At 37.9% G+C, this 5,996-nt stretch overlaps 1 long non-coding RNA gene across 1 annotated transcript; it reads left to right on the top strand.

The window, feature by feature from the left end:
* The first annotated feature begins 634 nt into the window (after positions 1-634).
* Positions 635-5,434, top strand: LOC116325061. Its single transcript, XR_004199812.2, has 3 exons — positions 635-1,099; positions 3,385-3,539; positions 4,725-5,434. It is a non-coding gene; the product is annotated as an uncharacterized LOC116325061 (long non-coding RNA).
* Positions 5,435-5,996: the final 562 nt, after the last annotated feature.

Below are 5,996 nucleotides of genomic sequence, written 5' to 3'. Positions count from 1 at the left end.
CTTAATCACCTGCAATAACATTTCTGTTACAGAATGCACTTTTTAATTTCACAGTGTGAGAGACTGAAACATGTATTATGCGCACCTCCTTTCTTTTAGATGCTATATAATCAATAACAATGTAAAGATGGGGACTACATTGGGACTGTTCAGCTTGGTGCTCCTCTTTAATATGATCATGTTTGGGGTGACAATCAGACGTGTTTGGATTTTACGCAAAAGCACAGAGGTATGGGCAGTATTGTGTTGCTATTGTCAAAATGTCCTATGAAAGCTAAAAAAAAAAAAAAAAAAAAAAACTATAAGAAATTAGTCTTACTAACAACTGGTAGTTTTATATAACAGGAAATATAAAGACTGTCTCTAGTCACCCTTATTGTTTATTATTATTTAATATTTATAGCTTCTTTTTAAACGAAAGACTGTATGGTGGGTTGTCTGTTAGCTTTTCTGACCAAATAAAGGATTAGAGGAACCTGGGCCGTTTACTCTTTGGACAATATTTCCGGTTTTTTTGACACACTACTAAAAATATAAAAAGCATACAGTACTTGGTTGAGACGTAACATTTTAACAACAAAAGTATAGATATCCCCCTCCAAAAATGGTTTGTTCCAGCTCGCCTCTCCCCTACTCTACCCCTACTTTCTGCCAGAGCGATGGTGGCTGAGACGCAGCGGAGTGGAGGTGTGACTGCCTGGCTTAGAACAGGACATGTTAGCTGCATTTAACCTTAAGTTACTCTTTATATAGTTAGGTAGGAGTCAGACCATGTTTCTTTTTAGCTGAAAAACATTACACCCAGGTAACCTGCAGTGTTGAAAACGTGTTTTCTGTCACGTCCGGTGTGGCAGACGTGTGGAGTTTGTAGAAAAGGACCCAAAATGCGGCAGCTCTGGTGCAGGTGAGTATTTATTGAAAGGAGTGGAAACAAACAGCGATGGCGGGGGAACATGAAACTGGAACCTAAACTGGGCAGAGCTAACAAAACAAACCTGAACGAAGATGCAGGGAGGTACGGGGAAATACACCGAGAGGCGGACGGAGAGACGCAGGAAGAGCGAGGTGAACAACACAGACGAACCAGCAACGAGGACAGGTGAATACACACTATAAATACACACCAGTAATCAGGGGATGGGAAACAGGAGGGAAACACACCTGGGAAACATAACAGCTGACGGGGCAGGGGAAACGTAAACAGAACGCGCTGACATAAGACAGAGACCTTCAAAGTAAAACAGGAAACACATGCACGTAATGACACAGACCCAGAGACGCGGACTAAACATAGAGACCTACTACACTAAGGGGATGCACAAGCAGGGAAGACACCAAACAGAGGGAACACCACTAAACCATAGGAAACCCAAAACAACAGTCATAATACAAACCAATAACACTGGGTCACCGACCCAGGACCATGACATTTTCCAACTATGTTTGCTACCCTACAATCCGTCCTACTCTGTAGTAAAATCAGTGACATTTGACCGTCCTGTTGTTCCCATTGAAATTTATACAGCCTATTTAAAATCTAAAACTTAAACTTGTCCGTAGCCTGCTGTTGTTACCACTGTCCTGTTTGAAATGGAATGAGAGAAGCTGGTTATTTTGTCATATGTGCATGTGCCGATGTTAAACCCAGGAGCCACATTCAGGTAAAAGTGTAAGATCAAATGATCTGTCAATCAAGAATAATGTTGGATCAGTGTTTCAATATTTATACCTTTTATTAGATGTTCATGTGGTTTGGTTATTTACCTTTTGGTTAAAAGTACACTGAGAGAGAACTTTTTCATTAGTGATCTTAATAGTATTTTTTTTCATATTAATGTAATTTTTTCATCTAATTGAATACAATCTATTTGTATATGATTGTCAGTCCAATGAGGGAGAGAGGAAAGAGGGCAACGTGAGGAGAAAGTACAAGGTCAGGAAGAACCAGGTAAGAAAACAGACAGGGAACAGTGACAGGCAAAACAGAAACTGTTAAACTGCTTGAGAGAGTTGACCACCAAAAAGTGATTTGTCAACCTCAAGGTGAGGCGACATAGGTTAAAATAAAATAAAAAATCTGCAGAGCCGTTGTAGTATCTGCAGTAAAGATCTTTTCATACATTGTATACATTGTACCATAGGCAAAATTGTCTCCATTTTTATAATTTTTTTAATTAATATTTTGTACATGTGAACATTTCAAGGACTCTTCTGTTTTTGGAGTGTATTTTTTATGTATCTGTATTATATTATACATACACATTAAAATTGAATCTCTGTCTCTGTCAGTTTACTTTTTACTCACTATGAGCATCATTCATTATTCTCCCCCAGTAATTAAGGTTAGGATATGTATTTTTTTATTCCAATTCATTCTTCTTTTGCAGCTTTTAAATAACCTTTATCAGATTTGATGGTTTTGTTACAGACTTTTCAAAAAAGTGTTTTGCTTTTTTTTCACAAATGTGGGGATTAAATTGTGTTAAAATGTACAAAACAGTGATGTCATGTTTTGTGACGAGGACCCAGGCACAGAGAGACTTGATGAATTTAAGAATCTTATAATTTAATAAAGAAATTTGCAGACTTGCACAGAGATGGTAAAATTATGATGACTGATAATGGAGACGAAGACAACAGACGACGAAGACAGGGAGGAACAGGGGTTTAAATGCACCAAGGAGACAGTCAGAGAGAACTCGGGACAACTGGAGACATTTAGGGATGCACAAACTGACAGAGACAGGGAAGAAGTCTCATTATGATGAGTAAAGTTTATCTTGCCTGGCTGGGCAGCTCTTTGGGAGCTCAGCACCCCAAACCTCTGATCCTAGAATCACCCCTGAGAGGAACCCTCCTAATCACAGTGTAGCATCAAGCCAACTTCATTTAAGTGAACTTCTGGGATATCGAGCTGGTCAGTTAACTACTAGAGGGAGTGGTTAATCACTTTCAGATGCTTTGATGTTAATGAAATTAACAACAATTGACTGCCATTAGGTGTCAGGATAAAATCTTCAGCCCCATTGTCAAACCCTAAACTGGTTCAGTGTGTCCTGGGTTCCTCATGGTGCATGACAATGTCTGGCATCATTTGATGAAAAAATGCAGGCAGTTCCTGAAGGATGCAGAATTTGATACAATTGACTGGCCCATACTTGTCTGACCTAAATATAATAGAACAACAATCCGATGCTCCCAGGAGCTCAGTAATCCCCCAGGTCTGTTGTGTTATCAAAGTGTTCCTTTAATTCTTTTGAGCACTGTATTATATTTTAATCATTTACTAAAAACACATACTTAAATTGATATAGACAAACACATTTCTCTAACTGTGCTAGATTGTATATAATCATATTTGTTATTTTATATTTGACAAATCAGTTTGGGGAGAGTAACCGTGACAGAGCCAAGAAAGACATTTGCACCCTGCTGGGAGTCATGACTGCCCGGCATTACCTGGGGCCTGGTCTTCTTCTCTTTTGGATACCTGAACACTCCTGGTCTCTACCTCTTCTGCATGCTGAACTCACTGCAAGGTCTGTCACCATCTCTGGGTTTTTATTACTGGGTTTTTAGTAACACTGTTTATCTGCATCTAAAGCTCAGTTTTTAAAGCCTTACGATGTAACTACAGTCCAACGGCTCATGGTTTGCCAGACACCAAATATTTGAACTGGTCAAAAAGGAATCACTCTGAGGCTAACAAACATATGAATGGGTACATGAAGGTGAGAATCATACATTTTTCATAGCAAGCAATACAAACCATGCAGCAGTGCATTAATGACTAACCTCGTGCTTGAGACGAATCATCTCAGGTGTTCTCCTGACTGATGTTTGGTCTGTTTTCAGCATCTTTTTCCTGCCATGCGATTGTATTTGTCTTTGCCCTCTCTTAGCGTTCTCGTGTTTATATTATCCTAACCATAGCTCTGTAGCTGGCCACCACGTAGCACACCATGATATACCAGCTAGCTCAACTTCATTAACCCTACAAATGTTGCTGCTGTTTAGTTGCTTTTCTTCATTTATGTCCAAAGTGACAGCTGAACTGCACATTTTAATTTTTCAGAAATCCCTCAGTCAGAACATGCTATATCATCTTTAAACGGAAACTAGAGAGCTAACTTTCTGCTAACTTCCAACTCCATTAAACTTCATAAATCCTGTTTTTTACAGACATCTGGATGTTAAATTTTATTGTTAAACCAACCACATTTATCATTTGATTAAAGATGAATAGATAGTTTTTAACTCTGTTTTTTTGAGTTTGGGAAAAGGAGGAGTTTGAACCCGGAAACAGATAATGACATCGGACTTAGGAGTGGGATAACATTGTTTCCAATGCCTTTCTGTTTAAGGGAAAGCACTTTCTATTATACATGGTGCTTGAGTTTTTTATAAGAGAGAAAACAAATATGCTCAAATGATAAGTCTTGCGTCTCTCCTGAGCTTCATGCTCTAGTTAGTGTGTTTTTCTAAATTCTAGATTTATAGACTTCATTTTCCTTTTGTACTCACTCAATAAATGACTAACTTTAGGTTTAACGCACTCTGTCTCCACATGGCTGCATTTTGGTGCTTCACAACCTACAATCTGCACCTCCTGCAGATTCTGACACACAGATAATTTAATACTTTCATTTTCAAATGTGCATACTCATTGCATCTCCAGTACACAGCCTAAACAGTTGTTTCTCTCGCTCTCTTGTGCCATGCAGGTTTCTTCATCTTCCTGTGGTTTATGATGTCACTGAAAAAGGCTAAAACCGCAGTTACTAAGACAAGCAGTGAAACACGTAGCACCAGCACCTAGCTTACACACAACTACCAATACCTCAAGAAGTGCCTTTGTGTGTGTTTTTGGAATGTATAATGTAATATAAACCTAGAAACATTCTTTATTTTTAAGCTCAGGTATAACACAATGTATAAGATAAGACAACGACTGAGACTAAAGAATGTATGTGAATGTATTAAGTGTGAAGATTTTAAAAGTTCCACTTTAGTTTGAAGTTTTCTTTGTATTTCAATAAACAAAATGTTTGTGGCAAGGGGTTTATCTTTCCACCAGAGCATGTAAGATATGATAACGCATTTTTACATTTTTCACTGTTGGGGCACTTCTGAGAGTGAAAATTGAAATAATGATGCAGTAAAGAAAGTCCAGAAAAAGTGGAAGACAGACAGTAGATCAACTGTCTCTTCTCCACCTGCTTTCAGAGATCAGAGGTAAAACAACAGAAAATTGCTGTTTTGTCACATATTCACCAGTCTGCATATCCGATCTAGGTTTTAAATGAAACTCATCTTGCATTAGTTTAGTTTTTTAAGGCGCTGTTATGTTGACTGCACATACAGTGTTTAGCTTTATTGTAACTGAACTGGTTTGAAAATTATTTTATATTAAAGCACATTGTGAATCACTAAAGGCTGTGGTGTCACTAATAACAGTAAAGGCTGCCTTATTGCAAATGATTTTTTACTTGCACATGTATTTTCTGGTATCATTCCAGGAAAAATAAATAAACAGGGTTTCTTTATAGCTGATGTTTTTTTAAAATATTTTTGGAATTAAACTGAATTTTACTTTCACCCTATAGACATTTACGAGTAATGGGCATTCCAAAGGGAAAATCTCAGTTTTGTTCAGTATCATTATCATATGGTAAATCATAGTTTAAATATCAAAAGTGAACAATTTAATGTCTACAACACCAAATATCAGAAAAAAAGCAGTGGCATATTAGTGACATATTTTTTGTCCTTGTCCCAGTTCAATATCTCATGCGCCTCCACCCTATCCCTAACATCACACCAACCCTCTACATGTCCTCATTCACTGCATCCATGAATCTTGTTTGTGGTTTTCCTCTTTTCCTCCTACCTGGCAGCTTCATATTCAACCTCTTTTTTCCACTATATCCACTACCTCTCCTCTGTACATGTCAAAACCATCTCAACCTTGCCTTTCTAACTTTGTCTCCAAACTG

The sequence above is a fragment of the Oreochromis aureus genome, linkage group 1 (genome assembly GCF_013358895.1).
Source record: "Oreochromis aureus strain Israel breed Guangdong linkage group 1, ZZ_aureus, whole genome shotgun sequence".
NCBI lineage: Eukaryota > Metazoa > Chordata > Actinopteri > Cichliformes > Cichlidae > Oreochromis > Oreochromis aureus.
The sequence above is the reverse complement of the archived record's forward strand: the minus strand, read 5'-3'. Positions and strand labels throughout refer to the sequence as shown.